The sequence below is a fragment of the Hyperolius riggenbachi genome, chromosome 3 (genome assembly GCF_040937935.1).
Source record: "Hyperolius riggenbachi isolate aHypRig1 chromosome 3, aHypRig1.pri, whole genome shotgun sequence".
NCBI classification, from domain to species: Eukaryota; Metazoa; Chordata; class Amphibia; order Anura; family Hyperoliidae; genus Hyperolius; species Hyperolius riggenbachi.
Window position 1 is genome coordinate 516,765,081 of NC_090648.1, and position 26,443 is coordinate 516,791,523.

Consider the following 26,443-nt stretch of genomic DNA (forward strand, 5'->3'; position numbering starts at 1 on the left):
AGTAAGGTATCTGCATACCAAGTTTCGTACAAATCGGTCAAGCCGTTTTCGCGTGATCGCGGCACATACACACACACATACACACACACACATACATACATCCGATTTTATATATATAGATTATTATTATTATTAATATTATGTATTTATATAGCGTTGACATTGTCTGCAGCCCTTTATGGAGTACATAGTCATGTCACTACGATAATCTTATGTCTATGTAAGTATCATGTAGTGTATGTATCGTAGTCTAGGGCCAATTTATGGGGAAATCAATGACTTAAAAACTATAAAGAAAAAGAGGTGTGTGCCCAGTATGACCCTATGGAAGCACCCCAAAGTGAGAATAATGATCATGTGCAGATTATTCCTACAGGATGCCGCAGGCTCACTTGCCACTCCCTGTCCCTCCTGCCCCCTCCATACAGCAGCACATAGGGGTTTGTCACTGATTGTACATTCCACTTTTGACCTTTTCCTGGAAGAGGAGAGCAGACAGAAATCATTGTGTGCCTTGTCCATATGCTCTGGTCAAAAGTTCCGTTATACGGGAAATGAGTTGTAGTAGTGTTGGTCTGTTTGACCAGGTGATGCCCCGGGTGTCAGGCATGCATTACTCTACATTAGATCTAATATTCCGCAGCCAGCCGTCCTCAGACTTTCCATCTTCTCATCAGAATGTAATGTATGATATCTCAGGATCACTTTACTGAATATTCATATAGTTCCGAGGTCTAGAAACACATTTACATGATGGAGTCACAGTTCCCTGACATTCACTTTGTTTTCAGCAGTTTTCTTACTCGGTTAATTGCATCCAGATGTGGTATAACACCGTCTCTGGCAATCGCCGGTCTCCATGAGGCCAATCTATAGGCAGAGGCTGGGAATAGGATGCCAGTGTAAAGATTCTCGTGCCTGTATTGTTTACATTGCCCTATCATCCTCCATGGCACTATACAGAGAACAATACAGGCAACATGGAGTACTATAAATACAGACATGGCTCATCCACAGTACAGTCCACACATCCAGCAACACAGGTACAAAGCTACAAGTACACATGTTACGGCCGCGTGTAATTTGGGCGCATGGAGAAGCTGACATTCCTCTGCTGATTACCTAATCTCTTCCTTTCTGCACATAATTCAGGGTCCAGATATTGCTAATACCCACATTACGCTGATTATATTATAATTCGGGCTCTAGTCATTTCTGGCACCAAATTACATAAGCACATTAAGACTGTAATTACCATTCTGTCCTACAGCTGTGCCTAAATCCAGGCACAGCACAGGTGCCAAAATGACCAGCCTCGCAAAACCAGAACCGTGCTTAAAGTGCACGCGAGATCAACCTTGGCTCAGAAATACCAAAGTAATGGGAAGCCTGCCCACCTCCAGAACTACTGCGCCTGGAGGTCGGCTTGACGTCATCGCCGGGGACCGGGAGGCAGCGGAAGTGAATGGCTGATGGCAGAGCTGCGGTGAGGGACATGCTGGGAGATTGGAGCTGGACGAAGCCCCGGGTAAGTAGCACTTATTTTCATTTAAAAAACCTGATGACTCCTTTAAGTGCAGCCAATACCTCCTCCAGGCCCCAAGTGCTGCAATTATTCACTTCCCTTCCTGCAGCCCAGTATGTCCCGTCCCTTTCCTTGTTAATTGTTGTGGCCGGGACTTTCACACCTGTGTTTTCTTGCCATTTCCTTTATCAGGATAGTGTCACTTACCACAGGGTAAATTAGTGCAAATGTCACTATTAGTGCATGCATTATTCAGTGTGCTCAGTGTTGCCCATGACTTGTGTATAAGTCGACCCCTATACTCTTATGATGTGAGTCAGACTTAAATTCCTAGACTTATACTCGAGTATATACAGTATATATATATATATATATATATATATATATATATATATATATAATCGTATGTATGTATGTATGTATATATATATATATATATATATATATATATATATATATATATATAATCGTATGTATGTATGTATGTATGTATGTATGTATGTATGTATGTATGTATGTATGTATGTGTGTGTGTGTGTGTGTGTGTATGTGCCGCGATCACTCGAAAACGGCTTGACCGATTTGAACGAAACTTGGTACACAGATCCCTTACTACCTGGGATGATATGTTCTAGGGGTCTCGCGGCCCCCCTGCACACCTGGGCGGAGCTACAAACAGCAAATCAGATTTCACCCATTCAAGTCAATGGAAAAAATGTAAAAGGCTGCCATTCTCACAGTAATCAAGCCAGAGTCCCCACACTTGGCACAGTTGGTCACTTGGTGACCGAGGTTACGAATCCAGGAAAAGTGGGAGGAGCATAAAACAGCCAATCAAAATTCAGCCATTCATTTTAAATGGGAAAAAATACAGCCATTCTTACACTGTTAATCGCAGGGTTCTCAAACTTGCCACACTAGGTCACTGGGTGAATAAGATTAAGATTTTGGGAAGTGGGTGGAGCCTACAACAGCCAATCAAAATTCATCTATTGCGTTTAAAGGGGAATATTTAAACTGCTGCCATTCTTACACTGTTTATGGCAGAGGCTTCAGACTTGCTGCAGTCAGTCATTTGGTGACTGGGGTCCAAATTCACTAAAGGGGCCCCAAACAGCCAATCAGATTTCTTTGCTGGATAAACTGCTTCCATTCACACATTTTTTATGCCAGGAACCTGAAAGCTCTCAGAATTGGTCATTGAGTGACTGTGTGACATGGTTACACAAAGTGGGTGGAGCCAAAAACACATTTTACTGGGAAAATATAAACGGCAGCCATTCTTACACTGTTAATGGCAGGGTTGTCAAACTTTGCACAGTTGGTCATTGAGTGAATGTGATTAAGATTTTGGAAAGTGGGTGGACACTACAACAGCCAATCAAAATTCAACTTTTGATTTTCAAAGGGAATATTTAAACTGCAACCATTCTTATACTGTTAATAGTAGATGCCTCAAACCTGGTACAGCTGGTCACTGGGTGACTGGGGTTCAAATTCAGAAAGGGGCGGAGCCACAAACAGCCAATCAGATATACAAAGTATTGATACCAAGGACCCCAAAGCTGATAAACTTGGTAATTGAGTGACTGTATGACAAGGTTACAAAAAGTGGGCGGTGCCATAAACTTAATTTTTTACATGGCAGGGTTCCCAAACTTGATACAATTGGCCACTGGGTGCCTGGGATTATTATTCAGAAATGTGGGTGGAGCCTACAACAGCCAATCAAAATTCACCTATTGATTTTCATGGGGAATATTTACATTGCTACCATTCTTACACTGTTAATGGCAGAGGCCTCAAACCTGATACAGTCAGTAATTGGGTGACTGGGGACCAAATTCAATAAAGACGGTGGAGCCACAAACAGCCAATCAGATTTGTTAGATTGATTTCAGCCATTCTGTTATTGGCAGGGTTCTCAAACTTGACACAGTTGGCCACTGGGTGACTAGGATTAATATTCAGGAAAGTGGGTGGAGTGTACAGCAGCCAATCAAAATTCATCTTTTGATTTTCAAGGGGAATATTTACATTGCTGCCATTCTTGCACTGTTAATGGCACAGATTATTATACAGAAAAGTGGGTGGAGCCTAAAAAAGCCAATCAAAATTCACCTGTTGATTTTCAAAGGGAATATTACATTGCTGTCATTCTTGCACTGTTAATGGCACAAGCCTCCAACCTGGTACAGTTAGTCATTGGGTCACTGGAGTTCAAATTCAGAAAAGGGGATAGAGCAGGCATGGGCAAACTTGGCCCTCCAGCTGTTGAGGAACTACAAGTCCCACAATGCATTGCAGGAGTCTGACAGCCACAGTCATGGCTCATAAAGGCAAATGCATTGTGGGATTTGTAGTTTCTTAACAGCTGGAGGGCCGAGTTTGCCCAGGCCTGGGATAGAGCCACAAACAGCCAATCAGATGTGTTTCATTTCACTGGGAAAATACAAATTATTGATGCCAAGGACCCAGAGCTCACAAACATGGTCATTGAGTGACTGTATGTCCAGGTTACAAAAAGTGGGCGGAGCTAAAAACAAATGTCACTGGGAAAATGTAAACTGCAGCCCTTCTTCACTGTTAATGGCAGGGATCTCAAACTTTGCCAAGATGGTCACTGGGTGACTGAGATTAATATTCAGGGAAGTGGGTGGAGCCTATAATAGCCAATCAAAATTCACCTGTTGATTTTCAAAGGGAATATTTAAATTGCTGCCATTTTTACACTGATAATAGCAGATCAGAGCAGTTTCTAGGCTAAATTTCACCCAGGGCGAGGGTGTAAAAATCGCCCCCCCCTCACCCCCATGGAGCCAGGCATAGGTGCCCGCAGTACAGGTTGTACAGGTTAGCTACGTAGGTGCCTCCAGTATAGGGTAGCCTGTATAGTTGCCCCCAGTGTAGGTTAGATAGGTAGGTGCCTGCTTTATAGGTTATCTACGTTGGTGCCTCCAGTATAGGGTAGCCCATATAGTTGCCACCAGTGTGGGTTAGATAGGTAGGTGCCCGCAGTATAGGTTAGATAGGTAGGTTCCCGCAGTATAGGTTCGATAGGTAGGTTCCCCCAGTATGGGTTAGATCGGCAGGTTCCCCCAGTTTGGGTTCGATAGGTAGGTTCCCCCAGTATAGGTTAGATAGGTAGGTTCCCCCAGTATAGGTTAGATAGGTAGGTTCCCCCAGTATAGGTTAGATAGGTAGGTTCCCCCAGTATAGGTTAGATAGGTTGGTCCCCCAGTATAGGTTAGATAGGTAGGTCCCCCAGTATGGGTTAGATAGGTAGGTTCCTGCAGTTTAGGTTATATAGGTAGGTTCCCGCAGTATAGGATAGTTAGGTAGGTTCCCGCAGTATAGCTTGGCTAGGTAGGTTCCCGCAGTATAGGTTAGTTAGGTAGGTTCCCGCAGTATAGGTTAGTTAGGTAGGTTCCCGCAGTATAGGTTAGTTAGGTAGGTTCCCGCAGTATAGGTTAGTTAGGTAAGTTCCTGCAGTATAGGATAGTTAGGTAGGTTAACACAGTATAGCTTGGCTAGGTAGGTTCCCGCAGTATAGGTTAGTTAGGTAGGTTCCCGCAGTATAGGTTAGTTAGGTAGGTTCCCGCAGCATAGGTTAGATAGGTAGGTTCCCGCAGTATAGATTAGTTAGGTAGGTTCCCGCAGTATAGGTTAGTTAGGTAGGTTCCCGCAGTATAGGTTAGATAGGTAGGTCCCCCCAGTATGGGTTAGATAGGTAGGTTCCTGCAGTTTAGGTTATATAGGTAGGTTCCAGCAGTATAGGATAGTTAGGTAGGTTCCCGCAGTATAGCTTGGTTAGGTAGGTTCCCGCAGTATAGGTTAGTTAGGTAGGTTCCCACAGTATAGCTTGGCTAGGTAGGTTCCCGCAGTATAGGTTAGTTAGGTAGGTTCCCGCAGTATAGGTTAGTTAGGTAGGTTCCCGCAGCATAGGTTAGATAGGTAGGTTCCCGCAGTATAGATTAGTTAGGTAGGTTCCCGCAGTATAGGTTAGTTAGGTAGGTTCCCGCAGTATAGGTTAGTTAGGTAGGTAGGTTCCTGCAGTTTAGGTTAAATAGGTAGGTTCCTGCACTTTAGGTTAGTTAGGTAGGTTCCCACAGTTTAGGTTAGTTAGGTAGGTGCCCCGCAATGTAGGTGTTAGGTAGGTTCCCGCAGTTTAGGTTAGTTGGTATGGGCGGTATGAGTTGGGCGCAGGAGCGGGGGGAGCGAACATAATAGTAATAACTCACCTGCTTCCGCCGAACCCGCGCTGCTTCAATGTCCTTCCTTTCCCGGCATCTATCTCATTAGTAACAGTGCTTCCTGTGATGACATGCGGTATGTCATCACAGGGGGCGCTGTTACCAGGCGATGGACGCCGGGAGAGGAAAGATATTGAAACTGCGGGGGAACGGATGAAGAAGGTGAGTTCTAAACTATTATGTCCATTCCCCACTCCGGCGCCCCCCCTCCTGCCGCACAATAAAGCGCCCCGGGCGATTGCACGTATCGCACGCTCATAGAAACGGGGCTGTAGCAGATGCCTCAAATCTGCTATAGTTGATCATTGGGTGACTGGGGTTCAAATGTTGGAGAGGAGTGCAGCCACAGACAGCCAATCTGATTTGTTTAATTTCTATGGGAATATACAAATTATTGATGCCAAAGACCCCAAAGCTCACAAACTTGGTCATTGAGTGTTTGTGCGTTAGGGTTAGAAAAAGTGGGCAGAGCCAAAACCGGTCAAATACATACCCGGGCAGGCAGTTCCACGTCATTAGTGGGTGGAGACAAATACAAATTTCACTGGGAAAATGTATACTGCAGCCATTCTTACACTGTTAATGGCAGGGTTCTCAAACTTTGCACAGTTGGTCACTGGGTGACTGGGTTAAATATTCAGAAAAGTGGGTGGAGCCTACAAAAGTGAATCAAACTTCACCTATTGCTTCTCAAGGGGAATATTTAATTGCTGCCATTCTTGCACTGTTAATGGCACAGGCCTCAAACCTGCTACAGTTGGTCATTGGGTGACTGGGGTTCAGATTCAGAAAAGGGGGTGGAGCCACAAACAGCCAATCAGATTTTTTTCATTTCAGTGCAAATTATTGATTCCAAAGACCGCAAAGCTCACAAACTTGGTCATTGAGTAATTGTGTGTTAGGGTTAGAAAAAGTGGGCGGAGCCAACACTAGCCAAATACATACCCGGGCAACGCCGGGTAATCAGCTAGTATATATATATATATATATATATATATATATATATATATATATATATATATATATATATATGTACACACACTATTTTATTAAAGGGGCACTATGGGGAAAAATTGTAAAATTTAAAATATGTGCAAACAGACAAATAAGAAGTACATTTTTTCCAGAGTAAAATGAGCCATAAATTACTTTTCTCCCATGTTGCTGTCACAGTAGGTAATAGAAATCTGACAGAAGCGACAGGTTTTTGACTAGCTCATCTTCTCATAGGAGATTCTCAGCAAGGCTTTATTCTTTATAAAGATATTCTCTAAAAAGGATTTACACAATGATCCCGGCCAGCTTCCCTGCTCGCTACACAGGTTTTTGGTAGTTGGACAGAGCAACTGCCATTCACTAAGTGCTTTTGAAAATAAATAAATCCCTGAGAATCCCCCATGAAGAGATGGACTAGTCCAGAAAATGTCGCTTCTGTCAGATTTCTACTACCTACTGTAAGTGACAGCAACATAGGAGAAAAGTCATTTATGGCTCATTTTACCCTGGAAAAAACAGTTCTTATTTGTTTATTTGTACTTTTTTTCGCCATAGTGCCCCTTTAATGTGGTAAAATGTAATCCAGTGCCAGTCAGTTCCCAGCCATGTGTCCATTAATCACATTGTCCAGCGAGGTGGTCCAGAGTCAATTATGATAATATGTCCCCCCCTGATCTGCACACGCCTCACTCCTGCTGCTATGTTACAGATTCCCGGCTGCAGTCATTTCAATGTACTAAACACAGTCAGTAACGTCACTTGGGATTCCTGGAGGAATTAGCGCAGCGGAGAACCTGTCACTGAGCGCCGGCCGCACAGCGTGTACAGATCATCAGAGGAAGGATCATTATGACTGACATTGGATTCATTTCTGGGAAGATTGATTGATAAACTTTAAAGAAAAGAAATGCAGTAAGTGTGTGTTTGTGGTTTATTTCATTAACCCCTTGGGGATCACGCGGCTCTTGCCCCTTAAAGTGTACCTGTAGTGAAAAAGTGCCCCTGGGGATATTTATGTTGGGAGTATGAGAAAATCTTGTACTGCATATCCACAGGACACTCCTGGCGGCGGGAGCGTGATTGAGGACACACGTGGGAATCCACAGATTCACAGAGGCGCTTGGCATAGTACCAGACCTGCATTGTATATGCTTCATCTTATTTCCTGAGGAAGCGGGTCTCTCCCACGAAACGTATTTTACTGGAGTGTGTAAATAAATAGTTTTGCTGAAAATTGATGGGCATTTTCTTGTGTCTGCCCAGAGGGGGTAAGCCCACCACTAACGCCTTATTTTTATACGTTTTAGCTCTTTTTATCCTTCTGGGGCCTCTGTAGCCATACTGGCCAATGATTGGTCACTTTTACCCCTTCCATGTAGTGTGAGAGTTACCTGAATAATCTGCTCACAGTATTCAGAATCTGTCGGCTCTGGTGTGATTGTATGTTACATGCGGACATGTCAGCGATCTGACAGCCTGGCTTCTGTGTTTAGCCCGTGCCATGTGTAGCGCTGATCTGCCGGAGGATTCCCACTCTTTCACAGCGATAGAGGGATTGCTCTTTAATTCTTGTGCTGTGACTGTATGTTACATGCAGACATGTCAGCGATCTGACAGCCAGCTCTGCGTTTAGCCCCTGCCATGTGTAGCGCTGATCTGCCGGAGGATTCCCACTCTTTCACAGCGATAGAGGGATTGCTCTTTAATTCTTGTGCTGTGACTGTATGTTACATGCGGACATGTCAGCGATCTGACAGCCTGGCTTCTGTGTTTAGCCCCTGCATTGTGTAGCGCTGAACTGCCGGAGGATTCTCCCCCTTCTCAGCAATAGAGGGATTGCTCTCTAATTCTTGTGCTGTGACTGTGACTTATTATTCCTGAATACCTATGCTAAGATGAATAACCAGCTCCACAATTATCTGTAACAAAAAACATGAGGCAGATAGCAAACATATGAGAGCATATAAAACAGATCCAAGGCGCAGGCAGCTGAAGCATATGGAGCTTTCACTGGAACAGGAGTCTCTGGAAACTGGCATATCAATGAGGAAATCAGAACGCTTCTCTCTGTAGAGACACTGAGGCCTATACTAAGAGAGAAGAGTATCAGCATGAACCTCAGGGATGCCCCTCCTCCCAGGGGTCTGCCCCGCCTGCCAGGGGCCTCTCTGTATAGACAGGGAGGGTCTATACTAAGGGAGGTGAGTATAGCCATTGACCTCAGGGCTGCCCCGCCTCCCAGGTGCCAATGTGTAATCACATGCTAAAGGAGATGAGTACTGACATGGACCTCAGGCCTTCCCCTCCTCCCAGGGGTCTGCCCCCCCTCCCAGGGGCCTCTGTGTAATCGCATGCTAAGGGAGATGAGTACTGACATGGACCTCAGGCCTTCCCCTCCTCCCAGGGGTCTGCCCCACCTCCCAGGGGCCTCTGTGTAATCGCATGCTAAGGGAGATGAGTACTGACATGGACCTCAGGCCTTCCCCTCCTCCCAGGGGTCTTCCCCACCTCCCAGGGGCCTCTGTGTAATCGCATGCTAAGGGAGATGAGTACTGACATGGACCTCAGGCCTTCCCCTCCTCCCAGGGGTCTGCCTGCCTCACAGGGGCCTCTGTGTAATGGCATGCTAAGGGAGATGAGTCCTGACATGGACCTCAGGCCTACCCCTCCTCCCAGGGGTCTGCCTGCCTCACAGGGGCCTCTGTGTAATCACATGCTAAAGGAGATGAGTACTGACATGGACCTCAGGCCTTCCCCTCCTCCCAGGGACCTGTCCCGCCTCCCAGGTGCCACTGTGTAATCACATGCTAAAGGAGATGAGTCCTGACATGGACCTCAGGCCTTCCCCTCCTCCCAGGGACCTGTCCCGCCTCCCAGGGGCCTCTGTGTAATCACATGCTAAAGGAGATGAGTCCTGACATGGACCTCAGGCCTGTCCCGCCTCCCAGGGGTCTGCCCCACCTCCCAGGGGCCTCTGTGTAATGGCATGCAAAGGGAGATGAGTCCTGACATGGACCTCAGGCCTGTCCCGCCTCCCAGGGGTCTGCCCCACCTCCCAGGGGCCTCTGTGTAATGGCATGCTAAGGGAGATGAGTCCTGACATGGACCTCAGGCCTACCCCTCCTCCCAGGGGTCTGCCCCACCTCCCAGGGGCCTCTGTGTAATCGCATGCTAAGGGAGATGAGTACTGACATGGACCTCAGGCCTTCCCCTCCTCCCAGGGGTCTGCCCCACCTCCCAGGGGCCTCTGTGTAATCGCATGCTAAGGGAGATGAGTCCTGACATGAACCTCAGGCCTGTCCCGCCTCCCAGGGGTCTGCCCCACCTCCAAGGGGCCTCTCTGTAATCACATGCTAATTACTGCATCATTCCTGTAAACAAATCAGGAACAAAGTTTAGTTTACTGGTTATATTTGCAGCGTTTGCCTTCCCAATGCTTCAGCCAATGGTTCTGTAGTTATAATAAATCCATGGTCATCTAAGGACGAAAGGAAGGAGAGGCCAGGAGCCCAGTGGTGCAGTAAGTTGTAAGTAGTTGTAGATATAAGTAATATTGATATATACTCCCAAAGGTGCAAAACCAGCAACCACGGTTTCAGCCTGTGAGAAATTAACCACCCCACTCGGTTCTCCAGATCTTTGCTCAGGAACTGGGCAGTTGCTCCCCTGAGGATCTTTGGACGTTTCTGAAAACGAGTACCTCCCAGAGGAGATTTAGGTTATAAACATATATATAGAAATGTTTATAGAGTCGCTCACAAAATCCAAATCAGAAGACACATGTTGATCTTTGAACTGACCTGAAGAAGCGTTTTAGTGCCCACGAAACACGATGTATTGCTTTTTGTGCTCAAATAAAAACTATTTCCTGTATCACTCTCCTCATATATTTTATTTCTTTGTTTACACTTTCAGTAAGTTTTCTCCTAAGTGGTATGTTCACATCTGATCAATAAATTGCCTTTTAAACCACCAGCAAGCAGGAAAATAATCTAAATAAGGTTTATAATATTTTTCACCAACTTTGGTACTCTTTCTTCTTATATATATATATATATATATATATAATGTTTTTTAATAAAGGTAAGACATAAACTAGATCATACAAACAAATCCCAAATTCTCCATACAAAAGTCTCACATAATTTTACAAAAATCCAAATAAAAATGCAGCAAAACAATGCAGAAAGAAAAAGGAAAGATGAAAAGAAATAACCCCCCCCCCCCCCCCCCTGAGTATATGTGTATATTTCCTATGACGTATCCCCCCCCCCCCCCCCATAGACACGGTTGGTACTCTTCCAATTGCAAAGTGTTGAAAAGCTACTTTAAATAGAAGATGAAAAACTAACTCCTAGGAGAAATCTGAGGAGAAAAAAATAATTGCACATGGATCCTGGGAGATAATTTTTTATTTTCTATTTAGAATACATTTTCAGCACTTTGCAATTAAAAAAGCACCAAAAAAGTAGATGAAAAAGTACTATTTTAATTTTTTTCTTGCTTGCTGGGGTTTTAAAATGCATTCTATTGACAAGTTTGAAAATATCACTCAGGCGAAAAAAAAGCGTAATCTCCCTTCTTCAAGGTTTTTTTCCTTAAAGAGAACCCGAGGTGGGATTTAATTATGCTAGTGGGGCACAGAGGCTGGTTGTGCACACTAACACCAGCCTCTGTTGCCCCATGGTGTGCCTCCAGGACCCCCCTGCACGTCGCTATACCCCCCGCAGCGTGTCGCCAACACAATGTTTACCTCTGCCTGTCTGTTAGCTCCTCCCGCTGATTGGAGGGAAGGGACGTGGGCTGGGTAGCGCCGATACGGAGGAGGCGGGGGAGCAGCGCTGACAGACAGGCATAGGTAAACATTGTGCTGGCGACACGCTGGGTGTCGCCAGCACTGCGGGGGGTATAGCGGCGCGCAGGGGGTCTTGGAGGCACACCATGGGGCAACAGAGGCTGGTGATATCAGTGAATGGTAGAAAAGATGAGGCTCCAGCACACTCAAAATAACAGCAGGGGACTGGACTCGACTCTCAGCATAGGACTGCAGCGGAGTAATTCCTTTAAAAGCGTGCACAGGCTGTTAGGTGGCAAATGAGCAAGTATAGAGGAGAGAGAGGAGATGAAGCCAGCACTGCTATTCAGGTAATTTACAGTCAGCAAGGTCGGATGCAAAGCGGAAGGGTGGGCGCCAGGTCTATATCCCCCTGCGGACAACTGTTTCGCGCCGCTGGCGCTTGTTCACCGCAACGGGGAGAGTTGGGGGCGGATCGCTTAAGCGTGGGTTACATACCCACGTAACTGCGGCACTTCCGCCTACGTTAGCTTGTCACGCCCCCAGTTTCTAAGGCAACCAATGGCTGCAGAGGCTGGTGATAGTGTGCACAACCAGCCTCTGTGCCCCACTAGCATAAGTAAATCCCACCTCGGGTTCTCTTTAAAAGACAACTGGAGAATCCAAAAGAAATCGACACACAAAAACGCTATGCCAGGAATGGTGCTAAGGACATTCACACTCAATAAAGCAAGTGCAAGGAGAGAGTGCTAGTGAGTGTACAGTGATATTCTGAACTACCAGGAGGGACTGAAGAGAGAGGAGCTGAAACTACGGACTTTATTCAAGTCACTTGTTCTCCAGATTTTTATCCTAAGGTAACCCGTGATCTCGAGCTGTTTTTCCTGATCACAAGGTCGGATTCTGAATTTGTGATTGCCTCTCGATCACGGATTCAGTTCCGAATGTATTCGCGATTGTGTCCAAATCCGACTTGTGATCACTGGTCGTGATTATTACCTGAAAACCCGCCGACGTTAGCGGTTAATAGCAAAGTTCCCCTACATGATATAAACATCAAATTTGCAGGATATGAAGAACAGTGGAAACAACTTGGTGACATTTTTTTTTTCAAAAAGACCTTATAGTTTTTGAGAAAATCGATTTTAAAGCTTCAAAGGAAAACAGTATACACTTAAATGTGGTAATGACAGATAATGTATTTACCGCATTTACATGTATACTTTTTTCCTTTGAAACTTTAAAATTGATTTTCTCAAATCCGGATCACGATCACGGCATATACGGATTTCGATTCTGCCATGGCCGGATTGACTTGAATTCGGGGGGTATCCAAGCATCACTGGTGAGGATCTCGCCCTCGAAGGACTGGTTTGACATCCCTGGTATAGAGTAACACACAGTGACAGCACCAGAGATGGCTCCCAGATTCCTCCATAAGCTCTCCAGGATATATCACCACGTGTGTTGGGAGTTACCACCACCTACCCAACCACTAGGTGGAGCTGAGCTACTTGCCCATGATATAGACAAAGGATTTGGTGGAGAGAATTCTGTCTATACCAGTCTGCATGAATGACAAGATGGTAGAGGCTCAGGAGGGGGGACCCCACCTTATCTGTTTTGTTAGAAATGTTTACAACATGATATGATTGAAAAGTATTACACTGCAATCTGTCAATTAATTGACTCATTTTTCCTATCATAACTTTAAAGGAAACATCCAAGTAATACAAAAAAACAAAATCCATTTACCTGGGGCTTCCACCAGCCCGTGACTGCCATCCTGTGCCCTCGCCGCAGCTCAAGTGGCTCCCGGTGTCCTCCGCTGCAGAAGCCAACCTCGCCAGGTTATCTTCCGGGTTGGCTTCATGTGCATATATCCTGGTCCGAGGAAGCCCTAGGTAAGTGGATTCTGTTTTTTTTTTATTGCTTGGACCTTCCCTTTAAGAACAGTCTTCTAAAAAAAAACTACAAGATATTTTTTGATTTTTACTTGTTCCCACCATTGTCCCTAATATACCTAGCAGGAGCGTAACTAGACTTAATAGGGCCCCCTTGAAAAAATGATAGCACAGGGCCCCCTTAGTTCCCAAACACCATTCGGGTCACGTGATAGGGAGCCAGCGAATGGCAGCATAGAGTGTTCTGCTGTGAAGGGAGGTTTTTTTTTTTTTTTTGCTAATTGGCTGCACTTGCGGTTGGGGAGATAGAGGAGGAGGAGGAGGGGCCTCTGGACCCCCTGCGATGGCAGGGGTCGCAGGTAGGGATGCTCGTTCGGATTCCAGGGAAATGCAATTTCCACATTTCCAATCGAAAATTTAATTTCTGCATCAAAATTCGGAAATCGGTATTGCAAGTGCGGTAGGCAGATTTTCGCGGAACTTTCAGTTGACTTTAACGTCAATTTTCTCAAAAACGACAAGGTCTTTTTGAAGGATTTTTTTTCCTCTTGTTCCCACCTTTCTGCTTAACATACCTTGACAAATGTATGTTTTTATCGCTTACAGGGGCTTTGCTATTAACCGCTAAAGTCGGCAGCTGTTGACTGTAATGTAAAATGTGTAAAATCTGCATTACCGATATGGGGTATGACGCCGACTTTAGCGGTTAATAGTAAAGCGCCCGTAGGTGGAAACACCAGATGTTCAGTGTATTTTAAGTAGAAGAGTGGAAACAAGATGAAAAAAAAAATCTTTCAAAAAGACCTTGTAGTTTTTGAGAAAATCGAAATGCAGAATCGGTAGCGATAACCGGCAATGGCGGAAAGCGGATTTTCTGCAGAAGCGGAAATTGGCACTTCTGACCATCCCTAGTCACAGGGGTGATTGCTACGCCTACGATAATTTGGTGTTGATATCATGTATGGGGCTTTGCTGCAATTAACCACAGAAGTCGTTGGCTCAACTGATTCCAGCGCAAGTTCATGAAACCGATGCACGGAAATGTTGCAGATTGTTTGGACATGTGATGAAAATCTTTCGAGTAAAGCAGTGACCATTTCCTGTATTCCTAGTGACAGACATGGACAGCCACCCCTCCTTCTCATTAGTGTTGGACGAACAGTGTTCGCCACTGTTCGGGTTCTGCAGAATATCACCCTGTTCGGGTGATGTTCGAGTTCGGCCGAACACCTGATGGTGTTCGGCCAAACCGTTCGGCCGCATGGCCGAACTAAGAGCGCATGGCCAAACGTTCCCCGAACGTTCGGCTAGCGCTGTGATTGGCCGAACGGGTCACGTGGTTCGGACCCGAACGCGCTCTGATTGGCCGAACTGTCACGTGGTTCGGGTAAATAAATACCCGAACCACGTCATATCTCCGCCATTTGTCTGTGGGTTTAGCTTTGGGTAGGCAGGCAGGGTAGTTTGCGCTCCAGCCACGCTAGCCAGGGTCCCCCCAGTCATTGTGTCGCTGCTATGAATAGTAGTACACCGCTCGCTCATCCACACTATATAGCATTCTGTTTACTGCCACTCTGTGTACCTCGCTTAGCCACACTATATAGCATTCTGTTTACTGTTCTGTGTCTGCTGGGAATAGTAGTACACTGCTCGCTCAGCCACACTATATAGCATTCTGTTTACTGCCACTCTGTGTACCTCGCTCAGCCACACTATATAGCATTCTGTTTACTGTTCTGTGTCTGCTGGGAATAGTAGTACACTGCTCGCTCAGCCACACTATATAGCATTGTGTTTACTGCCACTCTGTGTACCTCGCTCAGCCACACTATATAGCATTCTGTTTACTGCCACTCTGTGTCTGCTGGGAATAGTAGTACACCGCTCGCTCAGCCACACTATATAGCATTCTGTTTACTGCCACTCTGTGTATCTCGCTCAGCCACACTATATAGCATTCTGTTTACTGCCACTCTGTGTCTGCTGGGAATAGTAGTACACCGCTCGCTCAGCCACACTATATAGCATTGTGTTTACTGCCACTCTGTGTACCTCGCTCAGCCACACTATATAGCATTCTGTTTACTGTTCTGTGTCTGCTGGGAATAGTAGTACACCGCTCGCTCAGCCACACTATATAGCATTCTGTTTACTGCCACTCTGTGTACCTCGCTCAGCCACACTATATAGCATTCTGTTTACTGCCACTCTGTGTCGCTGCTGGGAATAGTAGTACACCGCTCGCTCAGCCACACTATATAGCATTCTGTTTACTGCCACTCTGTGTACCTCGCTCAGCCACACTATATAGCATTCTGTTTACTGTTCTGTGTCTGCTGGGAATAGTAGTACACCGCTCGCTCAGCCACACTATATAGCATTCTGTTTACTGCCACTCTGTGTACCTCGCTCAGCCACACTATATAGCATTCTGTTTACTGCCACTCTGTGTCTGCTGGGAATAGTAGTACACCGCTCACCCGCCACTGCATAGCATTGTGCTCTGTGTCGCTGCTGGGTTTAGTGGTACACCGCTCACCCGCCACTGTATAGCATTGTGCTCTGTGTCGCTGCTGGGAATAGTGGTACACCGCTCACCCGCCACTGTATAGCATTGTGCTCTGTGTCGCTGCTGGGAATAGTGGTACACCGCTCACCCGCCACTGTATAGCATTGTGCTCTGTGTCGCTGCTGGGAATAGTAGTACACCGCTCACCCGCCACTGTATAGCATTGTGCTCTGTGTCGCTGCTGGGAATAGTGGTACACCGCTCACCCGCCACTGTAAAGCATTGTGCTCTGTGTCGCTGCTGGGAATAGTGGTACACCGCTCAGCCACACTATATAGCATTCTGTTTACTGTTCTGTGTCTGCTGGGAATAGTAGTACACCGCTCGCTCAGCCACACTATATAGCATTCTGTTTACTGCCACTCTGTGTACCTCGCTCAGCCACACTATATAGCATTCTGTTTACTGTTCTGTGTCTGCTGGGAATAGTAGTACACCGCTCGCTCAGCCACACTATATAGCATTCTGTTTACTGCCACTCTGTGTACCTCGCTCAGCCACAGTATATAGCATTCTGTTTACTGCCACTCTGTGTCTGCTGGGAATAGTAGTACACCGCTCACCCGCCACTGCATAGCATTGTGCTCTGTGTCGCTGCTGGGAATAGTGGTACACCGCTCACCCGCCACTGTATAGCATTGTGCTCTGTTTGCTGCTGGGAATAGTGGTACACCGCTCACCCACCACTGTATAGCATTGTGCTCTGTGTCGCTGCTTGGAATAGTGGTACACCGCTCAGCCACACTATATAGCATTCTGTTTACTGTTCTGTGTCTGCTGGGAATAGTAGTACACCGCTCGCTCAGCCACACTATATAGCATTCTGTTTACTGTTCTGTGTCTGCTGGGAATAGTAGTACACCGCTCGCTCAGCCACACTATATAGCATTCTGTTTACTGCCACTCTGTGTACCTCGCTCAGCCACACTATATAGCATTCTGTTTACTGTTCTGTGTCTGCTGGGAATAGTAGTACACCGCTCGCTCAGCCACACTATATAGCATTCTGTTTACTGCCACTCTGTGTACCTCGCTCAGCCACACTATATAGCATTCTGTTTACTGTTCTGTGTCTGCTGGGAATAGTAGTACACCGCTCTCTCAGCCACACTATATAGCATTCTGTTTACTACCACTCTGTGTACTTCGCTCAGCCACACTATATAGCATTCTGTTTACTGTTCTGTGTCTGCTGGGAATAGTAGTACACCGCTCGCTCAGCCACACTATATAGCATTCTGTTTACTGCCACTCTGTGTACCTCGCTCAGCCACACTATATAGCATTCTGTTTACTGTTCTGTGTCTGCTGGGAATAGTAGTACACCGCTCGCTCAGCCACACTATATAGCATTCTGTTTACTGCCACTCTGTGTACCTCGCTCAGCCACACTATATAGCATTCTGTTTACTGCCACTTTGTGTCTGCTGGGAATAGTAGTACACCGCTCACCCGCCACTGCATAGCAATGTGCTCTGTGTCGCTGCTGGGAATAGTGGTACACCGCTCACCCGCCACTGTATAGCATTGTGCTCTGTGTCGCTGCTGGGAATAGTGGTACACCGCTCACCCGCCACTGTATAGCATTGTGCTCTGTGTCGCTGCTGGGAATAGTGGTACACCGCTCACCCGCCACTGTATAGCATTCTGCTCTGTGTCGCTGCTGGGAATAGTGGTACACCGCTCAGCCACAGTATATAGCATTCTGTTTACTGTTCTGTGTCTGCTGGGAATAGTAGTACACCGCTCTCTCAGCCACACTATATAGCATTCTGTTTACTGTTCTGTGTCTGCTGGGAATAGTAGTACACCGCTCGCTCAGCCACACTATATAGCATTCTGTTTACTGCCACTCTGTGTACCTCGCTCAGCCACACTATATAGCATTCTGTTTACTGTTCTGTGTCTGCTGGGAATAGTAGTACACCGCTCGCTCAGCCACACTATATAGCATTCTGTTTACTGCCACTCTGTGTACCTCGCTCAGCCACACTATATAGCATTCTGTTTACTGCCACTCTGTGTCTGCTGGGAATAGTAGTACACCGCTCACCCGCCACTGTATAGCATTGTGCTCTGTGTCGCTGCTGGGAATAGTGGTACACCGCTCACCCGCCACTGTATAGCATTGTGCTCTGTGTCGCTGCTGGGAATAGTGGTACACCGCTCACCCGCCACTGTATAGCATTGTGCTCTGTGTCGCTGCTGGGAATAGTGGTGCACCGCTCACCCGCCACTGTATAGCATTTCTGTACTGCCACTGTACTGCTGCCAGTCAGCGTGTACTTTAAGGATAAGTGAAATGAGGAAGAAATCCGGTGAAAGAGGGAGGGGCAAGGGAAGAGGTGTTTCCCCTGACGGTTTACGTACAGGCCACAGGGGAGCACCCAAGAAAACGCACTCAATACCGCCCATGTTGTCCAGGACAACAACCCTCACAAATCCAAAAGAACAGGACCAGATAATTACTTGGATGACCTCTCAAGCGTCCAGCAGTGGGTTAAGCAGCACCAGCACATCACGCACGAGGTCCGAGTCCTCAGCCAGTTACAAGGAGCCAGTGGGCACAAAGCTGACACAACCGGCAGCGACACCACGCACACAACTGCCAGATAACCAGTCCGATGAATTACCTCAGGACACAATGGGGTATTCGCAGGAGCTATTCCCAGCCCAACAAACTTCCACCTTTCAAAGGTCAATGGAAGAACAGCCAGAAATGTTGTGCCCGGATTCACAACCATTAACTGTGGGAAATGCACCGCGCACTGAAATACAAGGCGAGTCCGAGGAGGACTCGGAAACCCAAATCCCAGAGCAAGTTGGGCAGGAGGGGTTGCAATTGCAGGAGGTCGGCCGACAAGATCTGGAAGACGACGTTGGAGTGAGCTGCGCAGAGGTTGTTCTGGGGAGCTCTACTCCACGGCGGCGGCCCCCCACAATGACATATGACGAGTTTCAGGAGATGGAAGAGGAGGGTATGGACAATGTGGACAGAGACCCAGATTTTGTTTGTGAACGAGAACATCGCCGTCGTAGCAGCAGCACAGATGAGTCTGTTGAAGAACACACTGCTGCACGAGTTCGCCTTGTGCCACAAGGTAGGCGGCGCGCAATTTCAGGTACCACAAGCGTGGAAGTTCAAGTGAGAGGCAAAAGAGGAGCAAACAGAAATCGCCAGCAAGGCAGGTGCTCCAAAGTCTGGGCTTTCTTTGAAGACTGCACTGAGGATGTTACCATGGGGATTTTCAAGGTGTGCAAGACCCGCCTGAGCAGGGGGAAAAGTATTAACAACCTCTCCACCACCAGCATGAGCCGCCACATGCTATCCAAACATCCCACTCTGTGGGCAAACGCGGCAGGACAGGGTACCAGCAACACTGCCTCCCTTGGGTTCACCAGACTCACCACCAGACCCGCCTCAGCAGCAGCAGTAGCCCAGCCATTGCGTGGTTCACAACATTCACAAACATCAGACGACGCTGACACTGTCACTTTCCGGAGTAGTGCTCTTGAGGTCTCCCAGTGTTCATCAAACACAACAACCAACAGCCCTTCCGTGTGCAGCGCTACGGTTCAGTTGTCTGTGTCGGAGATGTTTGAGCGCAGGAGGAAATTGCCAGCAAATGACCCCCGGGCCGTGGCAGTCACAGCCAGCATAGCCAAGCTTCTGGCCTGCGAAATGCTGCCATATCGAGTGGTGGAGACAAACAGCTTCAAGGGCATGATGTCAGTGGCCATCCCACGTTACGTGGTTCCCAGCCGCTACCACTTTGCGCGCTCTGCAGTGCCTGAGTTGCATGAGCACGTGGTCAGCAAAATAACCCGAAGCTTGAAGAATGCCGTTGCCTGCAAGGTTCACCTCACCACTGACACCTGGACGAGTGCGTTCGGACAGGGTCGATACATCTCCCTTACCGCGCACTGGGTGAACCTTGTGGAGCCTGGCAGCGATTCCTCACCTGCTACGGCGCGGGTGTTGCCCACGCCGCAAACAGCTGCACCGCCGTCCCTCCCACTGGATAACAACAGCAGCACCTACCTCTCTGACTCCTTCTCCTCCAACGCATCTCAAAGCTGTACCTCATCCGGAAACGCTAACCCAACAGCAGTAGGATCGTGGAAGCAGTGCAGCACAGCTGTTGGCATGCGTCAGCAAGCGTTGCTGAAGCTGATCTGCCTTGGGGATAAGCAGCACACAGGGGAGGAAATTTGGAAGGGAATAAAGGAACAGACGGATTTGTGGCTGGCACCGCTGGACCTGAAACCGGGCATGGTTGTGTGTGATAATGGGAGTAATCTCATTCGCGCTTTAAGGTTGGCTAAGCTGACACACATCCCTTGCCTGGCGCACGTGATGAACCTAGTAGTTCAGCGGTTCCTGAGGACATACCCAGGCGTGGCCGATCTTCTGTTGAAGGTGCGACGAGTGGCCAGACATTGCAGAAATTCCAGTACTGCTTCGGGGGCACTTGCAAAGATGCAGGAGCGCTTCAATCTCCCCCACCATCGCTTGCTGTGTGATGTCCCTACGCGCTGGAATTCTACGCTGCACATGCTAGCCCGCTTTTGCGAGCAGAAGAGTGCAGTGGTCCAGTACATGACGGCGCAGCACCGAGGCGCATCTGGACAGCTGCCAAACTTCTGTGGATCCGATTGGGCCAACATGTTGGACCTCTGCCAAGTCCTCCAAAATTTTGAGCAATCCACGTTGCTTGTGAGCAGTGACAACTCTTCAGTCAGCATTACCATACCACTGCTGTGTTTACTGAACAGGTCGATGTTGAAAATCAAGGAAACAGCTGTCATGATGCAACTGGGGGAATCTGAAGGAGAAAACGATCAGCGTGATGGTACCAACATCAGGCCATCCGCCTCAGGAAACGCTGGCCCCAGCAGCTATGATGAAGAAGAGGAGGAGGAACAGCTGGAGTTGGAGCAGGAATTTCATGCCACCACTGACGAGGGCCAGAGCGGTGCACGTTGGACTTCCACAATTCAGCGCTAATGGTCAGCAGAAGCAGACCAGGAAAAAGGTGACGACTATGATGCATCACAACAACTATCACAACGCTCACAAGAGGATGATGAGGATTCTGGCAGGACTCTGGCACACATGGCTCAATTCATGCTAGACTGCATTGAACGTGACCCATGCATTGTGCGCATTCTGGACAACACCAATTACTGGGTTTATACCCTTCTGGATCCACGGTACAAACACAATGTTCCAAAACTGCTTGAAGAAAGAGTCAGACAGGTCAAAATGGAAGAATACCAGCAGGCCCTTGTGGAGACTTTAGAGAGGAGATTGACATCCTCCCCCTCCTCTAGCCAGTTGTACGCCGACAGACTGACTTCCGCAAACCCAGGACGACCAGGGGGGCAGCAAACAACACAAGCCGCAGCTAGTGCCCAAAAGGGAATGGTATCGGCAGTGTCCTTGGAGTGGGAAAATTTTCTGACACCCATGCAGCAGCAGCCCACAGAACAGCAAGCGTGCAGATCCACCTCCAACACCGATCGCCTGGAGAAGATGGTCAAGGACTACATGTCAGATGGCGTAGCTGTGTCTAACAATCCATCTGCACCCTTCAACTATTGGGTATCGAAGCTAGACACCTGGCACAAACTGGCAATGTACGCAATAGAGGTGCTGGCTTGCCCGGCAGCCAGCGTTATGTCGGAACGCTGTTTCAGTGCTGCCGGAGGCATCGTCACAGATCGGCGTATCCGCCTCTCCACAGAAAATGCAGACCGTCTGACTCAAATTAAAATGAATCAATCCTGGATTGGAAACGACTATGCAACACTCCTGGACCCCAACCAAGTAACATGAACAATGAACATCTGTGATGGGTTAGCGTTTCCGGTCCCTGTTTATTGAACCTCTCATCTTTATTACATTTATGACTGCATGGCGGCAAAAAGCATTGCTATATCCGCACGCTATTTGTCCTCATGCAAGGCCTGGGATGTTGTGTCTTAAAAAGCGTGGCCTTCTCCTCCTGCGGCTCCTCCTGTTCCCTCACGTGTGCTGCTGCTGCTGCTGCTGGGTTAGCGTTTCCGGTCCCTGTTTATTGAACCTCTCATCTTTATTACATTTATGACTGCATGGCGGCAAAAAGCATTGCTATATCCGCACGCTATTTGTCCTCATGCAAGGCCTGGGATGTTGTGTCTCAAAAAGCGTGGCCTTCTCCTCCTGCGGCTCCTCCTGTTCCCTCACGTGTGCTGCTGCTGCTGCTGGGTTAGCGTTTCCGGTCCCTTTTCCTGGAACCTCTTCTCTGTATTACATTTATGACTGCATGGCGACAAAAAGCATGTTACCTGTGCAAAGAAACATGACATTTTCCACATTTAAAAGACAGTTTTTCCTTTGAACATACAAACACAATTGAGCACTGTCAAATATCGTGCACTTCTGTGCATTTTAAATTTAGCCCTGTGGCAATCAAACATAGAAACTTGCCAACTAAAGAAAAGAGAAAGCCATCTAGGGCATCACATCCAAGGATTTAGACTACACAATGTCTCCAATTCAAGTATTAATCTTTATTTAAACAAGCTAGTTCACAGTAAAAACAATTAAAATTCATTAAAAAAGCTCCCAGGGGCTACCAATATAATGGATATGTATCCCCACCAACAATAGAATAAATAGATCTATATATATCAATAAGTACAATTCAAATTCAAGCAGATGCCGATTATGTGCAAAATATTACTGTAAAGTGCTTGGAGTGCAATACAAAAGTGCAAATGCCATAACCTCAAAATTTAAGTACATGTGTGAACATCAATAATCAATTCATATAAACAAACATAAATAAGAAAAAGTGCCAGTGCTTGAAGGTGGGTAGGTGTGTGCATGCCCACACCCATCGAAAAATAATGGGCGTGCGCATACACACAGACCACCACAAAACCAATGCAATACAGTGTAATCAAAAATTATACAAACAAACACCGCAGTTACTAGTGAAGCGCATGTCCAGTACACTAAAATTGTGAATCAAGTAGACAACTCCGTGCCCAGTGAAAGCATCCGCTTACCGAAGGGTAATCGTGGGGAGCCCGGGGAGACGTCTGGAGACGTCTCCCCGGGCTCCCCACGATTACCCACTGGGCACGGAGTTGTCTACTTGATTCACAATTTTAGTGTACTGGACATGCGCTTCACTAGTAACTGCGGTGTTTGTTTGTATAATTTTTGATTACACTGTATTGCATTGGTTTTGTGGTGGTCTGTGTGTATGCGCACGCCCATTATTTTTCGATGGGTGTGGGCATGCACACACCTACCCACCTTCAAGCACTGGCACTTTTTCTTATTTATGTTTGTTTATATGAATTGATTATTGATGTTCACACATGTACTTAAATTTTGAGGTTATGGCATTTGCACTTTTGTATTGCACTCCAAGCACTTTACAGTAATATTTTGCACATAATCGGCATCTGCTTGAATTTGAATTGTACTTATTGATATATATAGATCTATTTATTCTATTGTTGGTGGGGATACATATCCATTATATTGGTAGCCCCTGGGAGCTTTTTTAATGAATTTTAATTGTTTTTACTGTGAACTAGCTTGTTTAAATAAAGATTAATACTTGAATTGGAGACATTGTGTAGTCTAAATTCTTGGATGTGATGCCCTAGATGGCTTTCTCTTTTCTTTAGTTGGCAAGTTTTTCCTTTGAAACTTTACAATCAATTTTCTCAAAAACTATAAGCTCTTTTTCAAATATTTTTTTTCCTCTTGTACCCACTCCCAAGGTGCACATACCCTGCAAATTTGGGGTATGTAGCATGTAAGGAAGCTTTAAAAAGCACGAAAGTTCGGGTCCCCATTGACTTCCATTATGTTCGGAGTTCGGCGCGAACACCCGAACATCGCGGCGATGTTCGGCGAACGTTCGCGAACCCGAACATCTAGGTGTTCGCCCAACACTACTTCTCATACACGGCTTCCATTTACACATTAATTTCTGCATTCTAGTATGATACGTCCATAAAGATACAGCATCAGGATAAGAAGGAAATGGTTGTGACGTGATCTGAGACTGACTGTCCTCCGATCTGACAGACCATTTAGGGAATACGAGGATGAGCAAGGCTGCTCTCGGCTGGAGGAGTCGTGCTGAAAAGAGGTGAAAATGAAACACTTGTAACAAGGCAAATAAACTGGTCCTTCTCAATGTCTAGAAAGTGATTGGAAAGAACATCAGTGTCTGACGCTACAGAGAGAAATATTGCAGCCTGACTGTGTGCCCATCCCCTTTGCGTTCCTGTAGCTGGGAGCATTGTGCGCAGGGCCGGATTTGTACTCTTTACTGCCCAAAGCCACCGTCAGCAGCCACCCCACTTCAGTATAGAGAGCCAGATGACCCTCCCCTCCTCCAGTTTAGATAGTCTGATGACCCCTCCCCCCCTTCCCGCTAGTATAAGAAGCCAGACAACCCTTCACCCCCCCCCCCCCCCCCAAGTATAGCCTGCTGCCCACCCGCCCTTCATCCTGTGGTGCCCTAGGCCATGGCCTATATGGCCTTTACTTAAATTCGACCCTGATTGTGCACCTGGGCAGTAGGACCACAAATGTGCAGAACAGTGCAACTGGGCAATCTAAAAGAGCTCAGAACAGGAGGACAGTGGTGGAGCCCAAAGTCGTTTTTTTTTTTTTTTTAAATATTCTTTTTTTTTAAATTTTCACAAAGAATATTACAACAACTCCCATATCCACACGCAGGTAGGGAGTAAACACAACAGATTAACCCCAATAGACAACTCAAGCAGACCACCCTCCCCCCCTTCCACATTTCACTCCACCATACTACTTAACTGGAGTCTTAGCCAACAATGGCCATGAAAGTGAAGCTATGCCACAGCCCACATTGATGTAGATACGTGACCAGTAATCTGGCCTAGGTCGTGTCCTTATTTGAAATCCATGGTTTCCACATCTTCTCAAATTTAGATGTACAGCCTCTTGCCAGGTATGTGACTTTATAAAGGTGCAAAGAATTGTTGGCCTTTTTCTACTCCCTTGTATGGTTGGAGGGTCTCTCTGTTTCCAGGTGAGAATAATGGCTTTTCTGTAGTAATAGAGTAGAAGTCCTACAAGGGAGTGTTGTGCACATGCGCGGGCTATCCCAGTACACACCATGTAGGATCCAGGGGAACTTTCACTTTTGTCACGTGGTTGATGAAATCACATACCTGCTGCCACGGTGGGATTAATGACCCGGTGCCGTGAGATTGGTGGTTGATGCAACCCCAATTCAGATCAGCAGGAAGTGCATTTTAATGGCCTGATTCCAAGCTCCATGCCATTTGCATTACTTTATCGGTTAAATAAGGATTACTAGCTAGCATCCCATCTCAATTGTTCACTTTCATAATTGATTGCCGCTTTTACAACATAACAATTATAAACAGGCAATCAGATTTTGTTCCTGAGAAATCCGTACTTTGAGCCTCCAAAAAGATTGATAATTACCTAGTAAAAACTAGACTGCTAAATAATGAGTGCACATATTTTATGGAATTATGAATTACGAATTTAGCATTGGAATTTTGCAATTTCGAGCTTGAACTTGGAGCTTAAAATTCATAGATTTCCGAAATTCAAATTCTGAATGTTACACGAAAAGCAAAACGTAACTGCTGAGCATGCTCCAGAAACATGAATGTGAAAATTGGAAAATTCAAGTGAAATTACAAGCTATTGTGAACATAGATCGGTAAAGTCCCACTGACCATGATTAACCTTATGGTTAGTGGGAAAATTTATTCACAATAAATGACATGAATGTTTGCTAGTTAGCTGAGGGTAACTGCCAGGAAGACCGATGCCAGGAGAACCGATGGCAGGTAGACGGATGCCAGGGGGACCGATGCCAGGAGGACTGAAGTCAGGAAGACCGATGCCAGGAAGACTGATGCCAGGAGGACTGATGTCAGGAAGACCGATGCCAGGAAGACTGATGCCAGGAGGACCGATGTCAGGAAGACTAATGCCAGGAAGACCGATGCCACAAGGACCGATGTCAGGAAGACAATGCCAGGAAGACCGATGCCAGGAGGACCAATGTCAGGAATGTCAGGAAGACTGATTACAGGAAGTCTGATGCCAGGAAGACCGATGCCAGGAAGATGATGCCAGGAGGACCAATGTCAGGAATGTCAGGAAGACTGATTACAGGAAGTCTGATGCCAGGAAGACCGATGCCAGGAAGATGATGCCAGGAGGACCAATGTCAGGAATGTCAGGAAGACTGATTACAGGAAGTCTGATGCCAGGAAGACCGATGCCAGGAAGATGATGCCAGGAGGACCAATGTCAGGAATGTCAGGAAGACTGATTACAGGAAGTCTGATGCCAGAAAGACCGAT

The 26,443-nt window shown here is 46.7% G+C and overlaps 1 long non-coding RNA gene across 2 annotated transcripts in view; it reads left to right on the top strand.

The window, feature by feature from the left end:
• Positions 1–26,443, top strand: part of LOC137564496 (uncharacterized) — a 148,218-nt gene that overhangs the window by 53,047 nt on the left and 68,728 nt on the right. Inside the window, exon 3 of one of the 2 annotated variants that reach the window (XR_011030609.1) lies at positions 7,484–7,678. The exons of the other annotated variant lie outside the window; for it this stretch is intronic. This is a non-coding gene — a long non-coding RNA (uncharacterized lncRNA). Of the gene's footprint in view, positions 1–7,483; positions 7,679–26,443 lie in introns of those variants that run through there. 2 annotated transcript variants of the gene reach the window in all.